Below are 12,744 nucleotides of genomic sequence, written 5' to 3'. Positions count from 1 at the left end.
AAAATAAAAATAAAATAAAGTATTATTATTATAATTTTAAAATAATAAAAAATTAAATTATTATGATATTTTATATTAAAAATTTAATAAAATTATAATAATAAAATGAGATAATACCATACCATTTTCCAATCCGAATCACGCTTAAATCTTTTTGGGCTTGGTAATTTGGTTACGGCGTATTATTTATTATTTTACTTTTTATAAAATATTTAACATCATCTCACCGTTCAAACCTAACTGATTCTATAACAAACTTTCTAACGCCCATCCATCCATGATCCATCTATCAACGATATCTTATCTCCTATCCCACGATATCTTATTTTTATTTTCTGATTCCACCTGATCTCCTTTGCTACGAAGAGAGAGAGACATAAAGGTTGTCTTGTCCTGCACCAGCTCGGTTGACTTGGATTAACAAGGCCCCAATTCCCGACGGCAAATGCCCTGCGTTTTCACCGCTCTATTCCAGGCTTTGGCTTATATCTATTCTGTTTCCTGTTTGATTACACAATTAGTACTACAAATTTTGCACAACTTCAGAGTGGAAGAGATTCTTTCATCAAAATGCTTCCCTTCAATCCTTTCTTTCTTTCCGTCGTGTTAATTCTCATGCTTGGCTCCCTCAACCTGACCACACATGCCGCCGACCCAGTTCCTCTCTACCACTTCTGTCGAAACACTACCTTCTCCCAAAATAGCCTCTACAATTCCAGTCTCAACTCCCTCCTCTCTTCCCTCTCCTCCAACGTCACAAAGAGCTCGCCACTAAGTGTTCCAAGGAAAAGGCTGCGGTTATTTGGTACGACGAGTGCATGATTCGCTACTCCAACGAGTCTATCTTCTCCAACGTGACTGTATGGCCTGGAGTTTATCTGTTGAACACGCAGAACATTACGGAGCAGGACCGATTTAACCGGCTGGTGAACACGACGATGACTGACTTAACAAGTCGGGGCCTCGAAATTTCCAATCGGTGTAAAAAAATTTGGAACCAATCAAACGAAATTTACCGAGTTTCAAAGACTGTACAACCTTTTACAGTGGACGCCGGACCTGTCTAGCGCCGATTGCAACCGGTGTCTCCAGATAGCTATCAGCCGTCTTCCGATATGTTGTGATGGGAAGCAAGTGGGAAGGGTTCTGTTTCCTAGTTGTAACGTTAGGTACGAATTGTACCAATTTTACACGGATGGATCGACGGCGCCCCCTCCTGCGCCAGGGCCTGCATCTCCGCCTCCACCTACGGGCTCTGCGCCTGAATCAAAAGGTAAATTAGAGAACCCGTTCGGCTGCTTTTCATTCTCCTATTATTATTATTATTATTATTATTATTATTATTAAGCTGAGGGATGTCTAGTAGTCTACAATTCGCTCGACGGCGTCGACGCTGCATTTTTTGGGCCGTTTGGGTGTCAAAATTATCTAATTCATTCGATTTCATCTTATTTTATTTTAATATTATAATTTTTTAAAACTTTTTATATAAAAAGTAATTTAATTTTTTTAAAATTTTAAAATAATATTTTATTCAACTTTTTAATTTTATTAAAAATCATTGCATTTTATTTTACGGATGAAACGAAAACTTGGAAGTATTGTATCACTTTTTTATTTTGGCCTAATTTTTTAGGAGGAAGCTACCCTCGTTATTTACGTAAAGTCTAAGCACTAAGAGTATTTTTATTGGATTTTATAAATGTAAATTTAATGAGGTGTCTGGCTAATAGGGTCTCAAAATATATTGTATTAAATTATGTAAATATAAAAATTGATGGTTTTTTGCTACAAAAAGTTAGTATTATGGGTTAAATTCATAATTAGTTAAAAATATTTTTTTTTTCAACTAAAGTGCTTTCCTCTTTTGTGTTTGTGTTTGTTTGTGCTTGATGGTCTGGAGCAGTCCGGCCCACATGCTCATTCACCAAGACTCCCAGCTAGTGTTTATAACTTTATGCAGGAAAAAGAAAAATCTCAAAAGCCACGATAGTCGCCATTGAAATTCATTGTGGGCTGCTGTTTCCCAATTAGGAGACGTAGAAAGAAGTTCGATGCAGGAAAAGGACACAATGGTAAATATATATATATTTATCTGTTTCTTAGCTATGATCAGCTTCTATGTTTTCCTGTTTGTAATTTTACATGCTGCTCTTTGAATTTCAATCTCTTACGTTTATTGTTTGCATTGGTAGCTTTAAATGATATTAACACCGTAGAGTCCTTGCAATTTGATTTTAGAACAATTGAAGCTGCGACGAACAAATGCTCCGACAACAGCAAGCTAGGTGAAGGTGGATTTGGTGTGGTTTTACAAGGTATGGAATTGCTTTACATTGCTTGGTTTCTTTCTTTTCAGTAACACCATTGTCACTTTGTCAGGATAATACTTCATCAAGTATAGTAAATTAAACTCTTGCAACTATGAGCGATTTGGAGTTCACATTTTTTTTATTGGTATTCTATAAATTGCGCAAAGTAAATTGTTGTAAAGATTGACCGTTCAACATTTTCAGGGTACACTTTCTAATGGACAAGAAATAGCTGTGGAGAGGCTTTCAAAAAGATCTGGACAAGGTGCAGAACAACTTAAGAATGAGGTTGTATTGGTAGCTAAGCTTCAACACAGAAACTTAGCGAGGTAATTGGGATTTTGCATCGAAGGAGAAGAAAAGGTACTCGTCTATGAATTCATACCCAACAAAAGTCTGAGACAATTTCCTATATGGTATGCCCAACCGTACGTGCATATGTCAAATGTTCTCGTGACATGTTGATTAAATTGTATCTTCTGAAAGATATAAATTAAATAAAAAAATTATTAATTGAATAATATTTTATTGTTATATAGAGAATAAATGGCTAATCCAATGTGGGGATTAAATTTAGATGAAATAGGTAAATGCTAATAAGTGTTGATATTGACCAAATTTGAAGATGAATTTGGCTAAACCAATGCCAATACTCTAACACGAGTAATTTTTCTGATGAACTTATAGACCCTATAAGACAAAGACAGCTAGATTGGTCCAAGCGTTACAAGATAATAGATGGAATTGCTCGAGGAATTCAATATCTTCATGAAGATTCTTGACTCAAAATTATACATCGTGATCTCAAAGTCAGCAACATCTTGTTAGATGCCAACATGAATCCAAAAATCTGAGATTTTGGCATGGCGAGGATTTTTGGAGTTGACCAACGCAGGGAAACACAAGTAGGGTTGTTGGAACATAGTAAGCTGTGAACCTTTTCTTTTGTTTTTCATAATCAGAGCTACATGTAAATTCATTGTTTTTCCCAACATATATATATATCGCATAAATCTAACAATGTAGGTAAAAAGTGGATCATTCGTTAAAACCATAATAAATAGTATTATTGGAGTAAGGTTAAAAGAACTGTAGTTGTCTTTTAACAGAACCGTATTTTTGGTGCTGGTTTGCAGTGGCTACATGTCTCCAGAGTATGCAATGCATGGAGAATTTTCTGTGAAGTCAGATGTTTATAGTTTTGGTGTCTTGATTCTAGAAATTATCAGTGGCAAGAAGAACAGTACTTTCTATGAATCAGGAGGTGCTGAGGACCTCTTGAGCTATGTGAGTTTGAACTAATTGTAATTTTTTTCCTTTTCTTTAATATCATCTTTGCACTGCATTATAACAAAAACTGATGCAGGCATGGATACATTGGAGGGATGGTACGCCCATGGAATTGTTGGATCCAGTTTTGGGAGATTCTTATGCAAGAGACGAAGTCATGAGGTGTATCCATATTGGGTTATTATGTGTTCAGGAAGATCCGGCGGACAGACCCTCCATGGCGTCAATAGTTCTCACACTCGATAGCCACTCTGTTACACTGCAAGCACCTCAGCAGCCTGCATTTTTCCTTCGCAGTAAAACAGACATGCCAACAAAGGTTCTGGAATCTGGTCAATCCACGACCGCATCAATACCACTAATGTCAGTCAATGAAGCATCCATTACTGAACTACACCCTCGATAGTTATATATATACATCCGAGTTTAGGGATCTTTTGCTTGTGGAATAGGAACTGAAGAAAATTACGTTCAATGGTTCCAAGTGGTGTAGGTCGAACATGATCATGAGTCCAAACCCTTTTGTATGTTTGGGGTATGTATGCTATGCTAATTAGTCATCCATGGCGTTGAGCATGAATAAGTGGGGGGTGGGCTTCTGTCATGCATGCTTGCCAACTTAATCTTGTTTACTTTAATTTATATATATATATATATGTATGTATATATATGTGGTCTATGATAATTTGATTGCACATTTAATATGGCTACCTACTGTGCAAATGGATGTTGAAGAATAGAGCATGGCGATCGATTGCAACTTCAATGAGTATCAGTTTATCCAAAGGAATTCAAAACTTAAAGTTCAAAGAGTAATTTTGTTTAGGAGTAAGGAGAGAATACATAAATTTATTTATTTTTCTTTCATGGCAACTTATTAGATAATTAATGAAATATATTGTAAATTTTTTTTTTCACAATATGAATAAATTAAACTAGAAACTTTAAAGTAAATACATCTACATAAATTATAGGTCAAAATCATGCTAGGCAAAGTTGCTTGATTGTGAAATATATACATAAGATTTACAGTATAATTAATGAATATTTTCAAGTTTTTAAGTTAATTTTTTAACATAATTATGGCTAAATGCCAGTTATAATGCGTTCAATTTTTGTTTTCTTCAACCATTTTTGTAAGTTCCACTTGTTGACGGCATGTTTTGTACACTTAAGGGTCAGGCTCTCAGCAGTCTGGGGCCAGCGATGACGAAGAAAAGGCAGAGATGGGGTGGCCCTGGGGGGGCCCGTGAGGCCTCCAATGCCTAAGTTAGTGATAACTCCTTAGTGTGTAGTGAAATAAAGTGTGTAGCAGATAAGGATGCTTAATTGAGAGGATTTGGGTTTTGATCCCTTTACCTGAGGACCCGAGGGTCCTTATATACCCAGGCTTGGGGGCCCAAGGGCCATACCTGCGACCTAGGGGGAAGGGATATCCTCCCGGAAACACAAGTAGGGTTGTTGGAACATAGTAAACTCCGAACCTTTTCTTTTGTTTTTCATGATCAGAACTATAAGTAAATTCATTGTTTTTCCCAACATATATATATATATATATATATATATATATCGCTTAAATCTAACAACATAGGTAAAAAGCAGATCATTCGTTAAAACCATAATAAATAGTATTATGAGAGTGATGTTAAAAGAACTCTCGTTGTCTTTTAACACAACCGTATATTTGGTCCTGGTTTGTAGTGGCTACATGTTTCCAGAGTATGCAATGCATGGAGAATTTTCTATGAAGTCAGATGTTTATAGTTTTGGTGTCTTGATTCTAGAAATTATCAGTGGCAAGAAGAACAATACTTTCTATGAATCAGATGGTGTTGAGGACCTCTTGAGCGATGTGAGTTTGAACTAATTGTAATTTTTTTTTTCCTTTTCTTTAGTATCATCTTTGCACTACATTATAACAAAAACTGATGCAGGCATGGATACATTGGAGGGATGGTATGCCCCATGGAATTGTTGGATCCAATTTTGGGAGATTCTAATTCAAGAGACGGAGTCATGAGGTGTATCCATATTTGGTTATTATGTGTTCAGGAAGATCCAGCGGACAGACCCTCCATGGCGTCAATAGTTCTCACACTCAATAGCCACTCTGTTACACTGCAAGCACCTCAGCAGCCTGCATTTTTCCTTCGCAGTAAAACAGACATGCCAACAAAGGTTCTGGAATCAGGTCAATCCACAAGCGCATCAATACCGTTGTCAGTCAATGAAGCATCCATTACGGAACTACACCCTCGATAGTTACATATATACATCCAACTTGAGGGATCTTTTGCTTGTAGAATATGAACTGAAGAAAATTATGGTCAATGGTTCGAAATGGTGTAGGTCGAACATGATCATGAGTTCAAACGTCCCTTCTGTATGTTTGGGGTATGTTATTTTTGGAGTATAGCATCCAAGATTGAACAAATGGAATTGAAGTCTAAAGTAGCATGTGTTAAAATGAAAGAAGAAGAGAGTTAGTTAGTTAGTTTATTTCCTTCTTGTAGTTATATAAATACAGAGTTCTATTTGTAATTAATTAATTTAGTCAATACATGATATTTTTCTCAATTTCTAAGTCTCTCTGCTTCATCCCGAGTTCCATTTTCTTAGCTTCAACTGAACTTTAACATGGTATCAGATTGAGAACAATTTTGCTTCTGCAACTTCCACTTCTTGCTACGATTACAAAGTTTTTTTGCTCCGAAATCTTTGTAATCTCCAGAAATTTTCTCTTGCATTTCTTGAAAATTTCCAGAAATGAGTTCTTTTGATGATGATGTTTTTGTTCATTCCTCTCATCTTCTTCAAAATCCTTCGGACTTCTAGTCCATACTATTTGCATCCAAGTGATAATCCTGGTGTGCTGCTTGTTTTGGAAATCTTTGCTGGTGATAATTACATCGCAAGGAGTCGATTGATTGCCATTGCGTTAACTGTTAAGAACAAAGTTATATTTATTGATGGATCAATTCTTGCTCCTCCTGCTGATTAATGTGTTCTTCACACTGCTTGATTGCGAGCCAATAATTTGGTACTTTCTTGGCTCATGAACTCTATATCAAAAGAAATATGAAATAGTCTACTTTATGTTGCCTCTGCTGTCAATTTATGGATTGAATTGAAGACCAGATATTTGAGAAGTGATGGTCCTAGAGTTTTTCATCTTGAAAAATCTCTAAGTTCCATTGCTCAAGGTTCTTTAACGATTACTGAGTACTTCAGTTCATTCAAGACACTATGGGATGAATATCTTAATTATAGACCATTTCCAACTTGTAGCTGTGGGAAGATGGCTTCATGCACCTGCAATCTATTTGATTTTTTGCTAATGAGACAACAGTCTGACTATGTCTTAAAATTTTTAGTTGGTTTAAATGACTTTTATGCTTCAATAAGGAGTCAATTACTTCTGTGTTCTCCATTGCCTAGCATGACAAAGGTATTTTCCTTGCTGATTCAGGATGAGAGTCAACGATAATTGCATAACTTTGTTGAGCATGAAACTCATACTTTGTTGGTCAAGCAAACTAATTACCAGCCTAAATTCTCGAAAGACAAGCCAAAGAGATCCTCTTTATATTGTACTCATTGTGGGTACAATGGACACACTGTGGAGAAATGTTTCCAGTTGCATGGCTATCCCTCTGGTTGGACTGGACCTAAAGGAAAGTGCCATTCACCTACTACAAATGCAACTATTTCCAATGAAGAGGTCTACATTTCCAATAGTAATGAGAACCAAAAGTTTTCTTTAACTTATGAGGAATTTACCAAACTTCTAGCACTTGCTAATTCGAATACTCTACCTACTCAAACAAATCCCACACCAGTTGTGAATCTTGCTACTTCTCACTTCTCTGGTAAACCCTCTAACCTCGTCTTGTTTTTCTGTTTCTTCAATCCTAGAGCATGAAATTTCATGGATATTAGACACTGGTGCAACAGATCATATGATCTATTCACCTCTTCTGTATTCTTTTACACCTAAGCCCATTAATACTCTCATTAACCTACCTAATGGTCAGTCAGTTTTTGCCAATTACACTGGTACCATTTGCCTTTCTGACACATTATCTTTAAATAATGTGTTATGTGTTCCTAGCTTTTCCTTCAATTTGCTTTCTATTTCAAAACTAACCAAAGATACTAATATCTTTGTCTATTTCTTTAACTCTTATTGCCTTTTACAAGACAAATCAGCAAAGAGAATGATTGAGATTGCTCATGAAAAACATGGACTTTACCACTTCAAACAAGTTACTGCTTGCACCAAGAATAAGTTTCATTTTTTACCTTTTGCTTCAGCTATTACCCAACACCATTTAGATATCTGGCAGAACAGATTAGGTCATGTTTCTGCTTCTAGATTACCTTTTCGTAGAAAATTAGAACCTTTCATATTTCTTGATTCAAATAATGTTTGTGATACATGTCATTTTGCAAAGCAAAGAAAGCTTTCTTTCCCTGTTTCTCAGACAAATTCAAATAATATGTTTGATTTGATACATTGTGACAAATGGGGCCCTCTTGGTGTTGTCTCTTATTCTGACTTAAGATTTTTCCTTACAATAGTTGATGATTTCACACGTTGTGTTTGGGTATATATGCTCAAGGCATAATCTGAAGTTTGCTCCATCTTAAAAATGTTCTGTAAAATGGTGGAAACACAATTTAATGTTTCTGTCAAAATTCTCAGGTCAGACAATGGGTCTGAATTTCTTCTTCCTCAATTCTATCATGATAATGTCATATTACACCAAAGGAGTTGTGTGGAAACTCCACAACAAAATGGTGTTGTGGAGAGAAAACATCAACACCTACTAAACACTGCTCGAGCTCTAATGTTTCAAGCAAACATCCCTTTAAGTTTTTGGAGTGATTGTGTGTTGATAGCAGCACACATCATAAACAGAATACCTACTCCTCTCCTTAAAAATAAAACACCTTTTGAAATGCTCTTCCATAAAGCTCCTAATCTTTCTCACCTCAAAGTATTCGGATGTCTTTGCTTTGCATCAACACTTTTAAATCACAGGCATAAATTTGATTCAAGAGCTTCAAAGTGCTTATTCTTAGGATATCCCCCTGATATCAAAGGATACAAATTGCTAGATCTAAACACAAACAGAATATTCATTTCAAGAAATGTAATATTCTATGAAAGCAATTTTCCTTTCAAAGCCCTCCCGCCTAATTTTGAAGCTAATTCCTTTTTATTTCCACCAAATACTTCTGCTTTAGAATTTTCTTTCTTTTTTTTTGAAACTCCCTCAAATCCATCTTCTAATGAATCAAATCCACCAATTGAACAAATGCCAAGCACTGAAACACAGATTGAACCAAATGGTCCAAATGCTATGCCAGAACCAAACTTTTTCTTCTATTGAATCAACTGTAAATACTGAATCCTCTGGTGATCAACATCCTCAAAATGTTGAGCATTCTCAGCAGCTTAGAAGATCCTCAAGAATTAAACAAGCACCTATATACTTGCAGGATTATTTTTGTGGTTCTGTCCAAAATGTTATACATGCAAATTCTTCATCTCCTCATGCTGCTTGTTCTTTTAACAAAGGTATTCTCTATCCCATCTCTGACTTTATATCTACAAGTAGACTGTCTTCATGTCATAGAGCTTTTTTAGCATCAATTTCAGCCTCCCAAGAACCCAAAACTTTAAAACAATCTGTCCAAATACCTGAATGGCAAGTTGCTATGCAAAAAGAAATAAATGCCTTAGAGTTACATAAGACTTGGGAACTTGCTACTCTTCCTAAACACAAACATACCATAGGTTGCAAGTGGGTATTTCGAATTAAATATAGAGTAGATGGTACTATAGAGAGACACAAGGCTAGGTTGGTAGCTAAAGGCTACAATCAACAAGAGGGATTGGATTTTTTTGACACTGTTTCTCCAGTAGCAAAGGTTAATTCCATTCAGTTGATCCTAGCCATAGCTGCCATTAGAAATTGGCATCTTCACCAACTAGATGTCAATAATGCTTTTTTACGTGGTTACTTACATGAGAAAGTTGATATGGAATTACCTCCTGGTATGGCTCAAAAGGGAGAAAACAAAGTTTGCAAACTTCTTAAGAGTCTTTATGGTTTAAAACAAGCTAGTAGACAATGGTTTGAAAAACTGTAAAGGGCCTTGCTTCAATATGGTTTTGTCCAAGGTAATTCAGATTCTTCTTTGTTCATCAAGAGGTCTGAATCATCTTTCATAGCTATACTGGTTTATGTGGTTGATGTTCTATTGGCTAGTGACAGTTTGATTGAAATTCAATTGCTCAAAGATTTTTTACATAACAAGTTCACAATTAAAGACTTGGGAGAACTCAAATATTTCCTCAGCTTGGAAGTGGCAAGGTCCAAGAATGGCATCTCAATATGTCAAAAGAAATATGCTCTTGATATACTTCAAGATACTAGGGTACTTGCTACCAAGCCTGCTGCATTTCCAATGGAATCCAACCTTAAGCTCACTGGAACAGATTCTGCCTTGTATGATGATCCACTAGCTTACAGAAGAATGGTTGGACAATTGCTATACTTAACCCTCACCAAACCTGATCTTGCCTATTCAGTTCAAGTTTTAAGCCAGTTCCTTGCCAAGCTAGCAATCAATCATTATCAAGAAGCCACTAGAATTCTTATATATCTGAAGGCAACACAAGGACAAAGATTATTTTTTTCCTCATCATCAGAATTGTAATTGAAGGCCTTTTCAGATAGTGATTGGGCAGGGTGCATTGACACTCGAAAAAGTGTAACAGGGTTTGCTATTTTTCTAGGCAACTCACTGTTTCATGGAAAAGTAAGAAGCATGCAACACTAAGTAGGTCATCTGCAGAGGCATAATATAGGGCCATTGCATCAACAACATGTGAAATCCAATGGCTTCTTTATACCTTGCAAGACTTGGGCATTAATCACTCTCAACCAACTATGCTTTATACAGAGAGCAAAGCAGCCTTATCCATAGCAACCAATCATGTTCAGCATGAGAGGACAAAACACATAGAAATAGACTGTCATCTTATCTGAGAAAAACTGCAGCAAAAAGTCATCAAGTTATTTCACATTCTTTCAAGATTGCAGTTGGCAGATATATTGACAAAACCCCTTGGTTCTCTCTCATTTCACCATATTTTACACAAGATGAATATCATTAATATCCATGTTCATCTAGAGGGGGGGTGTTGGAGTATAACATCCAAGATTGAACAAATGGAATTGAAGTCTAAAGCAGCACGTGTTAAAATGAAAGAAGAAGAGAGTTAGTTAGTTAGTTAGTTAGTTTATTTCCTTCTTGTACTTATATAAATACAGAGTTCTATTTGTAATTAATTCATTTAGTCAATACATGATATTTTTCTCAGTTTCTAAGTTTCTCTGCTTCATCCCAAGTTCCATTTTCTTAGCTTCATCTGAAACTTAACAGTTATGCGCATGGTGTTGAGCATGAATAAGTGGGGGCTGGGCTTCTGTCATGCATGCATGCCAACTTAATCTTGTTTACTTTAATTAAAAATATATATGCTCCATGATAATTTTGATTGCAAATGTAATTTGGCTACCAAATTAATGTTGAAGAATAGAGCATGGTGATCGATTGCAACTTCAATCAATATCAGTTCATCAGAAGGAAATCAAAAATTAAACTTTGACGAGTCATTTTGTTTACGAGTAAGCGCTGAGAAATATATCGTAAAAAATTTTTTCACAAGTATTTTTAAATATTTGCTTTTTAAACATCATTTAGACATAAAAATAGTTTCAATTTCAAGTTTTTAACTTTTTCATCTAATCATTGCCTAATTTACAATTTTTTCAAACTCTCAAGCAAAATATAAAAAACAATACAATTTTTTTCAAAATTTTAAAATAAAATTAATATTAAAAAATAATATTCAAATGATTTTTTAATTTTTTAATATTTTTATTCAATTTTTTCACTCATATTTTTTAAATTTTAATAAAAAATTTTAACCCAAATTATTTTATTAATATTTACTTATATTTTAAAATATTAGAATCTTGTTTATAAAAAGATTTTAGGTGGGTCTGGCTCATGGGAACCTAAACTTAAGGATTTGTATGGGATGAAGTATTATTTAATATTTTATTATTTTTTATTATTATTATTTAATATTTTATTATTATTATTTATGTATCTCTAGTCAAACCTAACCTTAAAAGGTGAATAACGCGTCCCAATCTTTATATAATATTGTGAACATTGGTCATGTGTGTAAATTATTTTACAATCACTATGTTATACCAACTGATGTATATACAGCAAATAAATGGTACACTCGACGATAAACAGCAGCTCTTATATATGCAGTGATGAGAACATGTGCAGGGCACATAAGTATTAAACGGTGGCATCTCATATAAAGATGAAAGGTGAAGGAAAGCCATTTGATCTAGCCACGTGTTGTAATCTGTTGGGTATGTATATATATGTAAGGTTCCTGTGCTAGGGCTGTGGTGGGTTATTCATTTGTGCATTCTGCCATTTCAGAAGGATTTTGGTGAGTTTGAGAGAAAGAGAGGTATGGTTTTAACGAGGGAATAAGAAAGCCATTTCTTGTAGCTTGTTTTGGCTCGATATTGGTTCAATATTGTATATTGAGATATTGGCTTTGAAGGTTCATCAATAAAATGATCTCTGAGGCTGTTCCTGCCATGGATGTAGGCCATTAGGGCCAAACCACGTAATCTCTGTGTGTATTTCTGATTTCTTTAATCTTTTCTTATTTCTTGTTGATTTACTGATTAATCTTGCTAATCTTGTTATCTTTATCTCGTTTTATGGTATTTCTTTGGATTGGATTTTGATATTGAGTCCTTAAGATTATAAGGGACTCTGGTTGTATTCATAACAAGTGGTATCAGAGCCAGGTTCTATGAGGACCACAAAATTTGATGTTGAGAAATTTACTGCAAAAAACGACTTCGGGTTGTGGTGAATTAAAATTAGGGCTTTGTTAGTCCAATAGAGCTTACAGGATGCTCTCACTTGTGATAAAAAGGGCTCTTCCTCGAAAGAGGAAGGGAAGGTGGAGGTCTAGAAGGACATTCTCCAAAAGGCCCACAGTGTACTTATTCTCTCCCTATGA

At 35.2% G+C, this 12,744-nt stretch overlaps 1 pseudogene; it reads left to right on the top strand.

The window, feature by feature from the left end:
- Window positions 1-274: 274 nt before the first annotated feature.
- On the top strand, window positions 275-4,312 carry LOC122276758 (annotated as a pseudogene).
- Window positions 4,313-12,744: the final 8,432 nt, after the last annotated feature.

The sequence above is a fragment of the Carya illinoinensis genome, chromosome 9, assembly GCF_018687715.1.
Source record: "Carya illinoinensis cultivar Pawnee chromosome 9, C.illinoinensisPawnee_v1, whole genome shotgun sequence".
Taxonomy (NCBI): domain Eukaryota; kingdom Viridiplantae; phylum Streptophyta; class Magnoliopsida; order Fagales; family Juglandaceae; genus Carya; species Carya illinoinensis.
This window is presented reverse-complemented; position numbering and strand designations above follow the sequence as displayed.